General features: G+C 41.7%; 1 long non-coding RNA gene across 1 annotated transcript in view; it reads right to left on the reverse strand.

Moving 5' to 3' along the window:
• Positions 1 to 257: 257 nt before the first annotated feature.
• The window catches only part of LOC148000447 (uncharacterized), a 103,363-nt gene continuing 84,662 nt past the window's right edge, over positions 258 to 18,958 (reverse strand). Inside the window, exons 3-4 of the long non-coding RNA XR_015639721.1 lie at positions 2,048 to 2,199; positions 258 to 498 (exon numbers count right to left, since the gene is read on the reverse strand). This is a non-coding gene — a long non-coding RNA (uncharacterized LOC148000447). The remainder of the gene's footprint in view (positions 499 to 2,047; positions 2,200 to 18,958) is intronic.

Here is an 18,958-nt window from a genome sequence, read left to right on the forward strand (position 1 = left end):
CTGCTAGGTCATTAGAAGGGTTATTCCCCTACTGTCCTTTCATTCATTTGCAAGTCAGAGAATCAGCCTACTGGAAGAATAAACCCCCTAATTGGCAATTTAGTGCATTGTGATCACACCTGAAATTATATACACACAATCAATAACAACAATAACAACAGCAACAACATCAACAAATGACTCAGCTGGTTGTAGTCTTATATGTATGCTTACTCATAGGCCTATGGGGGGCGAGAGGAGAAGGAGACCAAGCAAGATTCTATTGTCAAGGTCTCATTTATTGGGGTGAACGTTCCAGCTTTTAAGGCTTTCAGGTAGGGGGAGTGTCCTTTGTGAAACACAAAGGATGGAGGGATGAGGATATAGTCAGTGATAGCAGGAGGCAAAGAGGTCAGGCGGTAGACGATGAGGTCATGCGGTGGAGACACCGGGTGTTGACTCAGGAGATAACTGGTATCTGCTCAAGCTGAGGCATCCCTTGAATGTTATCTTCCTGTGCTGTAAATTCATGGGAGAGACTTTTGTCCAACAATCTCAAGACTTCATGGCAGTCATCTTAGGAGTGAATATCTGTGGCCAAACAGCCCAGAGTCACCTAGCCACTTTGCGCCATGGAGTCAAAAAGTGGCCAGGCCCAAATCCAATACGGCTCCCTACATTTCCCCCATTTTTCTTTATAAAAGACCATTAGCTGGAAGTAGTGGCCTAAGAGAGATTAGACATGCCTCACAGTGTGCCCAGCTCGGCCATGGCGAGCCACTCTTGCAGTTAGGACTGCACCCCAATGGCTAGGAATGAACTTATGCTGTAACACACCGTACTGGGCTATACGTGTGTGTTTATTGGGGGAGAAACTGGGCCGAGGAGCATTTGACCAACCCATACGTTTAAACAGGGTGTAGCCACCTCTGTCTTAGGATCTACCTCTCGAACCCCAGCCTTATCTGTCATAGGATCACCTTGTTGCCCTCAAGGCTCCATGTCTTAGATTGGTCAAGGGTCAGAGGAAGTTGCCCGTCGTTGATGATGGCTACATTGGTTCATCTACTCATTCCTCTTATTTGAGCCCAGGGGCGAAAGAGTAGGGGCCAGATGACATTAATATAAGAGATTGTGGAAATCGAGCCTCTCCTGATATGTTGTAGGCACCTCATCTTGTTCATTGTCTCTCTGGTTCTCCTCAGCTATTCTGGTCTCCAAGCAATGATAAGGTACTGAATCAGAATTTCTAGGCAAAGCAGAATCTATTTGTGATTTAATAAAGCATATAAGTCGCTGAAAGGCCCAAGGACGAAAGGAAATCTACAAAAGTAGGCCCACAAGGGGTCCCAAAATTGAGGGCAACAGGGTAGAGAGCCATGGGGATGTAGAAAACCAGTTTTTGTAGCAAGACTCTTGTTGCTCTCTCTCTCCTTCGTTTTTCTAGGCTAACTCTCACCTTTTTTAGACTGTCTTCTACAAGTCCAGTCTTATCTACATAAGCACAGCATTCCTATTTTAAGGCTGCACAAAGTCCTCCTTGTTGTAGGAAGATTAAGTCTAGGCCTCGTCTATTTTGTAAGACTACTTCAGACAACGAGGCAACTGAATCTTTTAAGTTAGCTAATCCATCTCTTAATTCAGCAATATCCTTATCTATGGCTTCACTAAGCTGGTTATAGTATTGATGGGAGGTAACTAGGGAAGTGATGCCAGTGCCTGCACCCGCAGCCCCTAGTCCTAGGAGAACCGCGAGAGTGATGGCAGTTACTGGTTCTCTTTTTACTTTGTGGGGAAAGCCCTTTTCCTAGGATTTAAGAAAAGTCTCTGGCTCATGTATGCTGATTCTGGGGAGTAATTGTACTCATACACAATAATCGTGCTGCTGCAGGAACTCAGATATTATTACATAGGTAGTCAGCCCTGATGAACATGCCAGATAAGTATGGTTTGGGGCGAGCAGGTACTCATGATGTTTATTAACAACCAAGGTATGGTTGTATATTTCTAACAGCTGGTGAGGATGGAGCATATGTTCTCCCAAAATATAACTTTCCACCCCAGATACCTCGGTGAGGGTAAATCCTAAAAAGTCTCCATCTTCTTTCAAGGGCACAGGAATGACTCCACGGTCCCGAACCAGGAGAGCTGAATCTTCATGCTCCCAGGATCAGCATGTCTCACCAGACACGCAGGCAGCTGGCACACTTCTGTAGCATCCTGTAGAAAAAAACACAAAGATTGCCTCTTCCACATAAAAATACCTGGACATGTTCATGCCAATATGTGGATCTTTCTATTTCACCTAGGCAGAAGTATGCCTAGTTGTAGGGTGCCATAAACTCAGAGTGTTCCTTGGCATCCAAATTTATAATTAATATAAAAGGAGTATTTTTAAATAATTGCATAGCATACAGGGATATAATTCCCCCTGTTTATTTATTAAGACATTGTTAATATACTATTTATTAAGACAAGTCCTCTAGGTTTAAATTGAGGACACTGAGCACTTGTATTTATAAATAGACTTGTATATCAAATTACTGTCTCTAGCATTATTCTTTTGGATAATAAAGAATAATATTTTTTGAATAATTGTTCCTATGTAAGGCCTATAATCTGCCTGGTATCATTGTCCTCCCTTGTTAAGGAGTCTAGGCAATCCAGTTTGAGTTCTTAAATGTTCTTGAGTAGTGTAACAGCTATTCCCCAAATGTTAAAGCTCATTTTGAGAGCAAAGGTTTGTAGTAAAAATTTCCAGATACACTGAAAGATTTAAAGTTTTAACTTCTTACATTGAAGAAGTGATGAAATTACATAATAAGGGTATTAGCCATTTTTTTAAATTATAAATAAGTTTGAGTTAGTCAATGTAACACTGGCAATCCTAAATCACAATCCTTAAGTTCTCCTTGTAACACCAGAGCACAACCACAACTTTGGAAGTTATCTGAGTTCTGAGTAAGACTAGGAAGCTTCCCTTGGGGCAGTAGAATTAGCATCAAAATACAGGTAACTTCAGGGCAAACCACAACTTTGGAAAGCAAAACTCAACCTCCAACAAACGATCTAGTCTCCAAGACACAGAGTCTATCCTTCATGCTACAAAGTTTGATTGCCAATTCCTACATATGAACGCACGATGGTGTGGTCTCCAATACCTCAACAAAGAGACATTGCCCTAAATTCTTTTAGAAGCCTGGTTTCTAGGATAAGAGTTCCATAAAAATATTATCTCAATTTAGACCTGTTTCCCTAGGTTGGCTCATGCCACATGTTGTCTAGAATGACTGTATCCAAATTACCAGTTTTATGTCAACTTTCTGTTACCAACGTTATAATTTTATAACCATCTCCAATAACCTAAAAGTCAATAATCTATGACCAAGGCATGTAGAGCATATTTATACATTTAAAACCAGTCAGAAACAAGATTGAAGTGGCTACACATGTCTTTAATATTTAGACCAAGCACCATTTTTACTTTTCTAGCTGTGATTTTAAGAGAAGCACCTTGTCACCTGCTAAGTCTAATAATAAGTCAGGGATTTTTCTAAGAGAAACAGCCATCAGCTCCCATACCATAGAAGCTGAGGGGCTGTTGGCGCCTTTAAGATCAGCTCCTGTAGACGCTCTGCCCCCAGGCAGCTTCTCCAGCTGACCTAGGCTCCTAGCTACAGGTACAGGGCTCCAAAGGCCCATTGAAACTGTTTTTTATTCATTTGTTCCCTTTTTTGAAACGAGTTAAAACCAAATCAAGGTGTGAATGACTGGCAGATAAAGTTTTTACCATTTTTTCTTTTGAACATGAAACATAAAACATTTAAACAACAAGAAACAAAAACCACAGACATAAACTGACAGACATGGACAGCTTGGTGCACCAGACAATAGACATACAGGGGAAAAACTAGATGGTGTCCCACCGAAGGGACTCAGATATCCTACCTATGGAACCCAGAACCAGAAAGAAGCATTTCTCCAATAGGAGCCAGCAGAGAGGCAGGACATCTCCTGCATTTCTTCTGTTACTAGGAGAGCTCTGTAAGTTTTTCTCTTTCTCCAAAGCATCCATGGAGAGTCTGGGAGGACTCTTTTTCCCAAACCCATTCTCTCTCATGTCTAGGGTGTAAACTATCTCTAATCAGGTCCAAAGACTAAAACATAACTCTAAAAGAACGCATACATAAAAACAATTTACCATTACCTTGTCCCTTTTTTATTACAAGTTTTACTCAAGCTAGTCCAAATCATCGAGGCCTTTTCTAGCCCATCTTACCCCAATATATCCCTGTTTCTGCGCTGGCTTCCTCACCTTGAAACTCTTCTTATGCTGACTTGGCCTGAGCTGTGCTGTTGCCCACGCACAGCCTGCAGCTTGCTTGTTAGCAGGCCTGCACACTTGTCACCCTCAGCCCCACACTGCTTAAAATTAACCAGGGACATTTTTCATCAATAAAACAAAAGAATTTAGGACAGACAGGATAAACAGTTCTCTGCACCCAAATCCCGTGGGAGGGAGAGCTAAACCTTCAGAGAGGCAGACACGCCTGGGAAATCAGAAGAGACTGCACTCTGCACACATCTCTGACGCCAGAGGAAAACACCAAAGGCCATCTGAGCCCTGGTGCACTGAGGCTCCCGGAAATGGCGGCGCAGATCTTCCTGGTTGCTGCCACCGCGGAGAGCTCGTAGGCAGCACCCCACGAGCAAACTTGAGCCTCGGGACCACAGGTAAGACCAACTTTTCTGCTGCAAGTGACCTGCCTGGTGAACTCCAGACACAGGCCCACAGGAACAGTTGAAGGCCTGTAGATAGGAAAAACTACACGCCTGAAAGCAGAACACTCTGTCCCCATAACTGGCTGAAAGAAAACAGGAAAAGAGGTCTACAGCACTCCTGACACACAGGCTTATAGGACAGTCCAGCCACTGTCAGAAATAGCAGAACAAAGTAACACTAGAGATAATCTGATGGCGAGAGGCAAGCGCAGGAACCCAAGCAACAGAAACCAAGACTACATGGCAACATCGGAGCCCAATTCTCCCACCAAAATAAACATGGAATATCCAAACACACCAGAAAAGCAAGATCTAGTTTCAAAATCATATTTGATCAGGATGCTGGAGGACTTCAAGAAAGACGTGAAGAACTCCCTTAGAGAACAAGTAGAAGCCTACAGATAGGAATCGCAAAAATCCCTGAAAGACTTCCAGGAAATCATAAATAAACAAGTAGAAGCCCATAGAGAGGAGTCACAAAAATCCCTGAAAGAATTCTAGGAAATCATAAATAAACAAGTAGAAGCCCATAGAGAGGAGTCACAAAAATCCCTGAAAGAATTCCAGGAAAACACAAACAGTTGAAGGAATTAAAAATGGAAATAGAAGCAATCAAGAAAGAACACATGGAAACAACCCTGGATATAGAAAACCAAAAGAAGAGACAAGGAGCTGTAGATACGAGCTTCACCAACAGAATACAAGAATGGAAGAGAGAATCTCAGGAGCAGAAGATTCCATAGAAATCATTGACTCAACTGTCAAAGATAATGTAAAGTGGAAAAAGCTACTGGTCACAAAACATACAGGAAATCCAGGACTCAATGAGAAGATCACACCTAAGGATAATAGGTGTAGCAGAGAGTGAAGACTGCCAGCTCAAAGGACCAGTAAATATCTTCAACAAAATCATAGACGAAAACTTCCCTAACCTAAAGAAAGCGATACCTATAGGCACACAAGAAGCCTACAGAACTCCAAATAGATTGGACCAGAAACGAAACACCTCCCGTCACATAATAGTCAAAACACCAAACGCACAAAATAAAGAAAGAATATTAAAAGCAGTAAGGGAAAAAGGTCAAGTAACATATAAAGGCAGACCTATCAGAATTACACCAGACCTTCCGCCAGAAACTATGAAAGCCAGAAGATCCTGGACAGATGTCATACAGACCCTAAGAGAACACAAATGCCAGCTCAGGTTACTGTATCCTGCAAAACTCTCAATTAACATAGATGGAGAAACCAAGATAATCCATGACAAAACCAAATTTACACAATATCTTTCTACAAATCCAGCACTACAAAGGATAATAAATGGTAAAGCCCAACATAAGGAGGCAAGCTATACCCTAGAAGAAGCAAGAAACTAATCGTCTTGGCAACAAAACAAAGAGAAGAAAAGCACACAAACATAACCTCACATCCAAATATGAATATAACAGGAAGCAATAATCACTATTCCTTAATATCTCTCAACATCAATGGCCTCAACTCCCCAATAAAAAGACATAGATTAATAAACTGGATATGCAATGAGGACCCTGCATTCTGCTGCCTACAGGAAACACACCTCAGAGACAAAGACAGACACTACCTCAGAGTGAAAGGCTGGAAAACAACTTTCTAAGCAAATGGTCAGAAGAAGCAAGCTGGAGTAGCCATTCTAATATCAAATAAAATCAATTTTCAACTAAAATTCATCAAAAAAGAAAAGGAAGGACACTTCATATTCATCAAAGGAAAAATCCACCAAGATGAACTCTCAATCCTAAATATCTATGCCCCAAATACAAGGGCACCTACATACGTAAAAGAAACCTTACTAAAGCTCAAAACACACATTGCACCTCACACAATAATAGTAGGACACCCCACTGTCATCAATGGACAGATCATGGAAACAGAAATTAAACAGAGACGTAGACAGACTAAGAGAAGTCATGAGCCAAATGGACTTAACAGATATTTATAGAACATTCTACCCTAAAGCAAAAGGATATACCTTCTTCTCAGCTCCTCCTGGTACTTTCTCCAAAATTGACCATACAATTGGTCAAAAAACGGGCCTCAACAGGTACAGAAAGTTAGAAATAATCCCATGCGTGCTATCGGACCACCACGGCCTAAAACTGGTCTTCAATAACAATAAGGGAAGAATGCCCACATATACGTGGAAATTGAACAATGCTCTACTCAATGATAACCTGGTAAAGGAAGAAATAAAGAAAGAAATTAAAGACTTCTGAGAATTTACTGAAAATGAAGGTACAACATACCCAAACTTATGGGACACAATGAAAGCTGTGCTAAGAGGAAAACTCATAACGCTGAGTGCCTGCAGAAAGAAACAGGAAAGAGTATATGTCAGCAGCTTGACAGCACACCTAAAAGCTCTAGAACAAAAAGAAGCAAACACACCCAGGAGGAGTAGAAGCCAGGAAATAATCAAACTGAGAGCTGAAATCAGCCAGGTAGAAATAAAAAGGACCATAGAAAGAATCAACAGAACCAAAAGTTGGTTCTTTGAGTAAACCAACAAGATAGATAAACCCTTAGCCAGACTAATGAGAGGACACAGATAGTGTTTCCAAATTAACAAAATCAGAAATGAAAAGGGAGACATAACTACAGATTCAGAGGAAATTCAAAAAATCATCAGATCTTACTACAAAAGCCTATATTCAACAAAACTTGAAAATCTGCAGGAAATGGACAATTTCCTAGACATATACCAGGTACCAAAGTTAAATCAGGAACAGATAAAGCAGTTAAATAACCCCATAACTCCTAAGGAAATAGAAGCAGTCATTAAAGGTCTCCCAACCAAAAAGAGCCCAGGTCCTGATGGGTTTAGTCCAGAATTCTATCAGACCTTCATAGAAGACCTCGTACCAATATTATCCAAACTATTCCACAAAATTGAAAGAGATGGAGCACTACCAAATTCCTTCTTTGAAGCCCCAATTACTCTTACACCTAAACCACACAAAGACCCAACAAATAAAGAGAACTTCAGACCAATTTCCCTTATGAATATAGACACAAAAATACTCAATAAAATTCTGGCAAACAGAATCCAAGAGCACATCAAAACAATAATCCACCATCATCAAGTAGGCTTCATCCCAGGCATGCAGGGATGGTTTAATATACGGAAAACCATCAATGTGATCCATTATATAAACAAACTGAGAGAACAAAACAACATGATCATTTCATTAGATGCTGAGAAAGCATTTGACAAAATTCAACACCCCTTCAGGATAAAAGTCTGGGAAAGAATAGGAATTCAAGGCCTATACCTAAAAATAGTAAAAGCCATATACAGCAAACCAGTTGTTAACATTAAATTAAATGGAGAGAAATTTGAAGCAATCCCACTAAAATCAGGGACTAGACAAGGCTGCCCACTCTCTCCCTACTTATTCAAAATAGTTCTTGAAGTTCTAGCCAGAGCAATCAGACAACAAAAGGAAATCAAGGGGATACAGATCGTAAAGAAGAAGTCAAAATATCACTATTTGCAGATGATATGATAGTATATTTAAGTGATCCCAAAAGTTCCACCAGAGAACTACTAAAGGTGATAAACAACTTCAGCAAAGTGGCTGGGTATAAAATTAACTCAAATAAATCAGTAGCCTTCCTCTACACAAAAGAGAAAAAGCTGAGAAAGAAATTAGGGAAATGACACCCTTCATAATAGACCCAAATAATATAAAGTACCTCGGTGTGACTTTAACCAAGCAAGGAAAAGATTTGTACAATAAGAACTTCAAGACTCTGAAGAAAGAAATTGAAGAAGACCTCAGAAGATGGAAAGATCTCCCATGCTCATGGATTGGCAGGATTAATATAGTGAAAATGGCCATTTTACCAAAAGCGATCTACAGATTCAATGCAATCCCCATCAAAATACCAATCCAATTCTTCAAAGAGTTAGACAGAACAATTTACAAATTCATCTGGAATAACAAAAAACCCAGGATAGCTAAAACTATCCTCAACAATAAAAGGACATCAGGGGGAATCACTATCCCTGAACTCAAGCAGTATTACAGAGCAATAGTAATAAAAACTGCATGGTATTGGTACAGAGACAGACAGAGAGACCAATGGAACAGAATTGAAGACCCAGAAATGAACCCACACACCTATGGGCACTTGATTTTTGACAAAGGAGCCAAAACCATCCAATGGAAAAAAGATAGCATTTTCAGCAAATGGTGCTGGTTCAACCCGGAGGTCAACATGTAGAAGAATGCAGATCGATCCATGCTTATCACCATGTACAAAGCTTAAGTCCAAGTGGATCAAGGACCTCCACTTCAAGCCAGATACACTCAAACTAACAGAAGAAAAACTAGGGAAGCATCTGGAACACATGGGCACTGGAAAAAATTTCCTGAAGAAAACACCAATGGCTTATGCTCTAAGATCAAGAATCGACAAATGGGATCTCATAAAACTGCAAAGCTTCTGTAAGGCAAAGGACACTGTGGTTAGGACAAAATGGCAACCAAGAGATTGGGAAAAGATCTTTACCAATCCTACAACAGATAGAGGCCTTATATACAAAATAGACAAAGAACTCAAGAAGTTAGACCGCAGGGAGACAAATAACCCTATTAAAAATGGGGTTCAGAGCTAAACAAAGAATTCACAGCTGAGGAATGCCGAATGGCTGAGAAACACCTAAAGAAATGTTCAACATCTTTAGTCATAAGGGAAATGCAAATCAAAACAACCCTGAGATTTCACCTCACACTAGTCAGAATGGCTAATATCAAAAATTCAGGTGACAGGAAATGCTGGCGAGGATGTGGAGGGGGAACACTCCTCCATTGTTGGTGGGATTGCAGACTGGTACAACCATTCTGGAAATCAGTTTGGAGGTTCCTCAGAAAATTGGATATTGTACTGCCTGAGGATCCAGCTATACCTCTCTTGGGCATATACCCAAAAGATGCCCCAACATATAAAAAAGACATGTGCTCCACTATGTTCATCGTAACCTTATGTATAATAGCCAGAAGCTGGAAAGAACCCAGATGCCCTTCAACAGAGGAATGGATACAGAAAATGTGGTACATCTACACAATGGAATATTACTCACCTATCAAAAACAATGACTTTATGAAATTCGTAGGCAAATGGTTGGAACTGGAAAATATCATCCTGAGTGAGGTAACCCAATCACAGAAAAACACACATGGTATGCACTCATTGATAAGTGGCTATTAGCCCAAATGCTTGAATTACCCTAGATGCCTAGAACAAATGAAACTCAAGACGGATGATCAAAATGTGAATGCTTCACTCCTTCTTTAAAAGGGGAACAAGAATATCCTTGGCAGGGAATAGAGAGGCAAAGTTTAAAACAGAGGCAAAAGGAACACCCATTCAGAGCCTGCCTCACATGTGGCCCACACATATACAGCCATCTAGTTAGACAAGATGGATGAAGTAAAGAAGTGCAGGCCGACAGGAGCCGGATGTAGATCTCTCGTGAGAGACACAGCTAGAATACAGCATACACAGAGGAGCATGCCAGCAGCAAACCACTGAATTGAGAATAGGACCCCCGTAGAAGGAATCAGAGAAAGAACTGGAAGAGCTTGAAGGGGCTCGAGACCCCATATGTACAACAATGCCAAGCAACCAGAGCTTCCAGGGACTAAGCCACTACCTAAAGACTATACATGGACTGACCCTGGACTCTGACCTCATAGGTAGCAATAAATATCCTAGTAAGAGCACCAGTGGAAGGGGAAGCCCTAGGTCCTGCTAAGACTGAACCCCCAGTGAACTAGATTGTTGGGGGGAGGGCGACAAGGTGGGGAGGATGGGGAGGGGATTGCCCATAAAGAAGGGGAGTGGGAGGGGGATGTTTGCCCGGAAACCGGGAAAGGGAATAACACTGGAAATTTATACAAGAAATACTCAAGTTAAGTAAAAAAAAAATAACTTGATGAAATCCTTTTTCTTCACTCTTAATCCTCTCTCCCTGAGTGAGTGCTTGATCTCTCCTATGAAACAAGCCTCCTTAGACAGTACCTTCCCCAAGGCGATGGGACGACACTTATTCGACCGGTCTTACCTCCCTCTCTTCACATAAATTCTTCTTGTCACATAATCCTCAACACACTAAATGCAAAGAACAGAGAAAGAATATTAAAAGCTGCAAGGGAAAAGGGCCACATAACATAAAAAGGCAGACCCGTCAGAATTACACCAGACTTCTCAACAGAGACTATGAAAGCCTGAAGAGCCTGGTCAGAGGTCATGCAGACTCTAAGAGAACACAAATGCCAGCCCAGGCTACTGTACCCAGCAAAACTCTTAATCAATAGGTGGAGAAACTAGAATATTCCAGGAGAAAACTAAATTCAAACAGTATCTATCTACTAATCCAGGACAACAGAGAATCCTGTAAGGAAAAGTTTAATATAAGGAAGATACCTATAACAAAGAAAAGACAACATATTAAACATCTCACAGCAAAGCCTAAAGGAGAAAATCCCAAACACATAAAAAATACTTACAATAGCAAATATAACAGGAACCAACAGTCATCTGGTTTTAATGTCTCTCAATATTAATGAACTCAACTCATCTATAAAACGACATAAACTGTGTGATGGGCTACACAAACAATATCAAGCATTTTGTTGCATATAAGAAGCACACCTCATTAACGTAGACAGACACTATTTCAGAATAAAAGGATGGCAACAGTTCTACCGAGGGAATGGGCTCAAAAAACAACCTGGAGTTGCCATCCTAAAATACAATAAAATAGACTTTCAACTGAAAGTTATAAGTATGATGAACAAAGACACTCATATTTCATTAAAGGGAAAATCCCCCAAGAGAAAATTAAGAATTCTGAATATCAATGACCTGAATGCAAGGGCATTCCCATTAAAAATAAAAACCTTACTCAGGATGATATTTTCCAGTTCCATCCATTTGCCTATGATTTTCATAAAGTTATTGTTTTTTTTCCACTGTTCAATTTTGATTTTTACTTTTTATCTTTACTAACTTGAGTATTTCTTATTTACATTTTGATTGTTATTCCCTTTCCGGTTTCTGGACCCATAACCTGTCCCCCTCCTCTTCTATATGGGAGTTCCCCTCCCCATCCTCCCCCCATTACTACCCTCTCCCCAAGAATCACGTTCACTGGGGGTTCAGTCTTGACAGGACCAAGGGATTCCCCTTCCACTGGTGATCTAACTAGGATATTCATTGCTACCTATGAGGTTGGAGCCCAGGGTCAGTCCATGTATAGTCTTTGGGTAGTGGCTTACTCTCTGGAAGCTCTGATTAGTTGGCATTATTGCTCATATGGGGTCTCGAGCCCCTTCAAGCTCTTCCAGTCCTTTCTCTGATTCCTTCACCGGAGGTCCTGTTCTCAGTTCAGTGGTTTGCTGCTGGCATTCGCCTATGTATTTGCTGTATTCTGGCTGTGTCTCTCAGGAAAGATCTACATCCTGTTCCTGTCGGCCTGCACTTCTTTCCTTCATCCATCTTATCTAAATGGTTGGCTGTATGTGTATGGGCCACATGTGGGGCAGGCTCTGAATGGGTGTTCCTTCTGCCTCTGTTTTAAACTTTGCCTCTCTATTCCCTGCCAAGGGTATTCTTGTTCCCCTTTTAAAGAAGGAGTGAAGCATTCGCATTTTGGTCACCCCTCTTGAGTTTCATGTGTTCTGTGCATCTAGGGCAATTCAAACTGTAGGGCTAATAGCCACTTTTCAATGAGTGCATACCATGTGTGTTTTTCTGTGATTGGGTTACCTCACTCAGGATGATATTTTCCAATTCCATCCATTTGCCTACGAATTTCATAAAGTCATTGTTTTTGATAGCTGAGTAATATTCCATTGTGTAGATGTACCACATTTTCTGTATCCATTCCTCTGTTGAAGGGCATCTGGGTTCTTTCCAGCTTCTGGCTATTATATATAAGGCTGCTATGAACATAGTGCAGCATGTGTCATTGTTATATGTGGGAGCATCTTTTGGGTATATGCCTAAGAAGGGTATAGTTGGGGGAGGGTTGGGAGGGGAACATCCATATAGAATGGGAAGGGGAGGGGTTATGGTGATGTTGGCATGGAAACCGGGAAAGGGAATAACATTTGAAATATAAATAAAAAAATACCCATTTTAATAAAGATGAAAACAAACAAACAAACAAACAAACAAACAAACAAAACCATGTATTCTGTTTTCCACATTGTCTTCACTATGTTGAACTACTAAGAAAATGTAAAACACTCATAGCAGTTTCAAATAAATGTTAACCTGCTGGGTTTACAAAAAGAAAGCAAAACAAAACAAAACAAAACAAAACAAAACAAAAAACAAACCTTTAGTAAAGCTCAAAAGACACATTGAAACCCACACAATAATCATGGTAGACTTCAACACCCCTGTCTCATCAATGGAGAGGTCTTTGGTAGAGAAACTAAGCAGAGACACAGTGAAACTAATAGAGGTTATGAACCAAAAGTATTTAACAGATATATCCAAAACATTTCACCCTAAAGAAAGAATACACCTTCTTTTCAGTACCTCATGGTATCTTCTCCAAAATGGAACATATAATTGGATACAAAACTGTTCTTAACCAATACAAGAAGATTGAAATAATCCCATGCACCCTTTCAGGCCACAATAGCCTGAGGCTGGTCTTTAATAAGAGCAAAGGCAAGAGAAAACCCACATACATGTGGAAACTGAACAACTCTCTACTTAATGATCATTTGGTCTGGGATGAAAAAACCACCACTTTCTGGAATTTAATGAAAATATGAACACATCATACCCAAACCTATGGCACACAATGAAAGCAGTGCTAAAAGGAAAATTTGTTCCACCTCGAATGGCTGAGAAACACCTAAATAATGTTCAAATTCATTATTGATCAGAGAAATGCAAATCAAAGTGACCCTGAGATTCCACCTTACACCACTCAGTATATCTAAGATCTAAACCTCAATTAACAACAGATGTTTGTGAGGATGTGGTGAAAGAGGAACTCTCCTCCATTCCTGGTGGGATTGCACACTGGTACAACCACTCTGGAAATCAATTTGGAGGTTGCTCAGTAAATTGGAAATAGACATACCTAAAGATGCAGAAATACTACTCTTGGGAATATACCCAAGATTCTCCAGCCTGCCACAGGGACACATATTCCACTATGTGCATAATTGCTTCACTTGTGATGGCTGAAACCTGGAAACAACGCAGATGTTCCAAGAGAGAAGAATAGATAAAGAAAATGTGGTTCATTTACACAATGGAATACTAACCAGCTATTAAAAATGAGGACATTCTGCATTTTTCGGGCACGTGGATGGAACTAGAAAATGTCATCCTGAGTGAAGTAACTCATACCCAAAAGGACATGCACAATATGTCCTCACTAATAAGTGGATATTAGCCAAAATAAAAAAGTACAGAATACCCATAGAGTCCACAGGACTCAAAAAGGTCAACAAACTAAGGGCTCAAGTGAGGAAGCCTCAGTTCCACTTGGGAGGGAACAGAAAGCAATCACAAGGGGGAGGGAGGGAGGTACTGGGAGGGAATGAGGTTGGGAGGGTCATGATCTGGTATCATGATCTGAAGCCCTGAGGTACAGCAGAAAACATTGAAACAGATGAACTTGGGAGGACGGAGGTTGAGAAGACCCTCTAGAATATACCAGAGACCTGGGAAGTGAACGACTCTCTGGTCTCAAATGGGGTACCCTAGATGAAAGGCCCTACTGTGAAAAGACTGAACTTTTTGAGTCCACCTGTCTTTTCCCCAGGAAGACAGGGAATCAAGTGAGGGATGGAGTAGCTATCCCACAGCCAAAGCTCTGACCCATATTTCTTCCTGTCTGAAGGAAATGCAGGAATGGAAATGGAGAGGAGCTGAGGAAAAGGAGGTCAAGCAAAAGGCCCAAAGTGAGATCCAGCTCAAGGGGAGGCGCCAAGACCTGAAACCATTACTGAAGCTATGGAGCTTTCACAAAAAGGGATGTATCATGGTTGCTCCTCAAAAGACCCAACAAGCAGCTGAAAGAGTCAGATGCAGTTATGTGCACCCAACCAGTGAACAGAAGCTGCTGACTCCTCTGGTTGAATTGGAGAAAAGCTGGAGGAAGCGAAGGAGGTGGGTAAGCCTGGAGGAGGACCAGCAGTCTCAATTACCTAGCCCCCCTGAGATTGCTTAGACACTGGATCACCAACCAGGTAGTATACAGCAGCTGAGATGAGGCCTCCAACACACATACAGCAGAGGACTCCCAGGTCTGTGTTCAGTCAGAGAAGGATGCACCTAATCCTCAAAGACTAGAATTCCCAGGAACTTTACGGGTTGGGTGGAGTGCATGGAATGGGAATGTTCTTGTGGAGAAGTTAAGGGAGGGTGATTGCAAGGGGAGGGAGGTATGCAATATGGAACACTGGGAGGTCGAGGACCAAGAGGTGAATAAATATGGAATGATAAAAAATAAATAATTAGTAAAAAAAATACCTAGGGTACATTCCCAAAAGATAACCTAGTACACAACAGAGACACTTGCTCAACTATGTTCATAGCAGCTTTCTTCATAATAGCCAGATACTGGAGATAACCCAGATGCTCCTCAAACAAACAATAGATAAAGAAAATGTATTATATCTACACAGTAGAATACTATTCAGGTATGAAAAACTAATGGATGGAAATTGATGTCATCCTCAATTAGGTAACCACACCTAAAAAGACATGCAGTGTATGTACTTATTTATAAGTGGATATTAGCAATAAAATACAAAACACTCTCAGTGCATTCTATAGACCCAGAGATGCTAAACAACAAGGAAGGCTCAAGAGAGAATGCATGCTTTTCACAAGGAGGGGGAGTAAAAGAGTAATAGGAGAAAGATGGTGGGAGGGCACTGTGTAAGAGAAGTATAGAAAAAGGAATGGGGAAGGGATTCAGTATCACATATGAGGTGAAACATAAAACAGGGTCACAGAGCCCAGAGAATAAATGGAAATCTACAGCAGACATGGTGTGTTTGTGTGTGTATCTGTTTATATGTCTCTGTGTGTGCGCCTGTGTGTGTGTGTGTGTGCGCCTGTGTGTGTGTGTGTGTGTGTGTGTGTGTGTGTGTGTGTGTCTGTGTGTGTGTGTTTGCTGAATGAGGTCCTCCTGAGGATGTATCAGACACCTGGGGTGGAAAAGTTCTCAGGACAAACGGTGGTGACATTACCTGATACTCATAGCAGTGGGGATATGGAAGATGAAGAAGCTGCCTTCTATAGTCAGGTAGAAAATCCAGTAGAAGAATAAGGACACCAACACACAAGAGGACACAAATTTGTGACCCCAAATTTATCCTTCCTGCAAGAAAGGCAGGGACAAGATGGAACAGAGACTGAGAGAATGGGCATCCAACAAGAGGCCCAACTTTAGACCCATCTCACAGGCAAGTACAAGTCTCTGACACCATTAACGATAATTCGTTATGCTTGGAGACAGAAGAATAGCTAAACTTTCCTCTGATAGGTTCCACCAAGCACTGACTGAAGCAGATTTAGAAACCTACAGCCAAATATTGTGTTCAGAGGCTCTTATGGGACACTTGGCAGAATGACTGAGGGCCAGAAGAGGATAGCAACTACACAGGAATACCAGGAATCAAGTAAACTGAACCTCTCAGAGACTGAACTACCTACCTAAGATCATACATGAAGTAGTCCTAGGCCCCCACACATATGCTGCAGATATGTAGCTCAGTCTTCATTATGGGCCCCAAACATGGAGTGGGAGCTGTTCTTAAAGCTGTTGCCTATCTGTGGAATCAGCAGCCCTTTTCTAGACTCAGTAGGCAAATAGCAGGCTATCTTGTGGAGCAAGAGGGATGGAAAAAAACAATCTTTAATATCAATAATAATAATAGGCCAATCGGCAGGGATGCTGGAGAGTAATGGCAAACCTCTCTGTATGGGACCCATTGTTTGCATCTGAGAATTGATAGCTCTTAAATCCTGCAATAATCGCCATTTTCCTGACTTTTTCTTAATAACAAATATGGGTGTATTCCAAGGTGATCTGGATGGTTTAATATGTCCTAATTGCAATTGTTCAAATACTAATTCGGCAGCAGCAATTATTTTTCAGAGGATAGAGGCCATTGAGGAACACATACAGGCTCCTCTGTTTTCCACGTAATGGGTATTCCTCCCTCAATGGCCCCTAGGAAAAACCCAGACCCGTCCTGTTTTGTTTTTGTTTTGACAGTACTGGGTCAACTCGTCCTTGTAATTTTTTCCCAGACCTTTTCTAGGCATGTAGCCCATTTTCGCCATTATATCCTTAACTTGCAGGGAGTAAGCATTAGTCAGTCTCATGTCTAGATTTATCAAAACATCTCTGCCCCACAGTGTCACGGAAATGTCTATAACATAGGGAGCAATCTTTCCTGATCTCCCTTCTGTATCCTTCCATGTCAATTCTTTGGAGCTTATAAAAGGAGCCATTTCATACCCTAGACCACGTAGGGCCTGAGATGATGTTTGCGTAGGCTACCTAGGTGGCCAGTCATGAGCAGAGATAATACTATGATCTGCTCCAGTGTCCAACAGGCCAAGGAATGATTGTCTCTCTACAGTCAATGTTAACATTGGATGATCACCCAGTTCCAATGAGATAAAGGCAAATCGGGAGCCTGTAGATCCTAAGCCCCTGTCCCCTCTGATTCTATTTTCAGCAGGAAAGCACTTATGCAAGCTAGGCGGAAGCAGCATTTGAGCGATTCTGTCTCCAGGGGAAATTGCAGTAATTCCCTAGGGGGAGGCTACCAGGACTTTTACTGTGCCTAAATAATCAGGGTCAATTACTCCGGGCACAATCTGTAAACCCTTCAGGGCAGAGGAGGAGCATCCCAACAATAGCCCAACTGTATCTTTAGGAAGGGGTCCTCTAAAATCTGTGTCTACAGGCTGTACTCCCATTTGGGGGGTTAGTACAAGTCTGGTGGTGGAGTGAAGGTCCAGTCCTGCGGAGCCTTTAGTGGCTCTCCTCGGTCCTTTGGGTGGCGAAGGAAAGGCCAAGGCCTCTGATTGTCCTGTCCCTGTCTGTCGCCCTGCAGAGCCCCATATATTTGAGGGCCCTGGGGACGTGGGCCCCGTTGTCTGTTTTTTGGCCGTGCACCACCATATCCTGTCGCTAGGGGTCGGCCATCCAAGTCCTTCACAGATCTACACTCATTTGCCCAATGACTTCCCTTCTTACACTGTGGACATAGTCCAGGCTGCTTAGGTCTATCACTAATTCTCCCCTTATTCCTTTCAGGACACTGTCTTCGATAATGCCCTTTATGGCCACATTTGAAACAGGTATCCGTGGTGGCAGTTTTTCCTAACTGTATCACAGCTGCCGCTAGGCCAGCATTAGTCAATGGTCCTCCCAGTTCCCTGCAGACTTTCATCCAAATTTCTAAACCTTTGTGTTAGTATGGGTTTATAGCAGTCCTACATTCTTTTGTACATTGCTCATACACTAGCTGCTTAATGAGAGGCATGGCTGTATCAGGGTCTCCGAAGATCTTGGTAGCAGCCTCTACCATGCAGGCTACAAAGTCTGAAAACAGCTCTGTGGGTCCTTGCAGAACCTTGGTAAGGTTCCCGAAGACTGCACCCCTATTAGGCAGTGCTTTCCATGCCTTGATGGCTATTTCATTAATTTGACTATAGACTTGTTCTGGATAACCAGTCTGGTGCAGAGTGAATCTCCCTAGACCCAATAGCAATGTCAGCATCCCAATGTCTCTGAGGGTCTACTCCTGAGGCTAGATTAATGGTGGCCTGAGTATTAGCATATTCAAAAAGATAAGATTTCCAATCTAAGTATTGACCTGAGGAGAGGCAGGCTTTAGCCAGACTCCCCCAATCCCCAGAGGTGAGGCAATACCTAGCAATAGCCTCAACTTGAGCCACAACAAAAGCTGCACTCACCCCATAGGTTCTGACCGATTCTGCCAATTTCTTTATAGTCTTAAAGTCAACACGTTCATGATATCAATGCCCGTTAGCATCCAGAAACACTGGAAAACTTAATCCCATCTCTTTCCACACCTCTGGGCAAAAGGAAGTAGCTTTTGTAGGCTTCACCATGCTTTTATATTGAGGGTTA

This window comes from Rattus norvegicus, chromosome 16, assembly GCF_021556685.1.
Source record: "Rattus norvegicus strain SHRSP/BbbUtx chromosome 16, alternate assembly SHRSP_T2T, whole genome shotgun sequence".
NCBI lineage: Eukaryota > Metazoa > Chordata > Mammalia > Rodentia > Muridae > Rattus > Rattus norvegicus.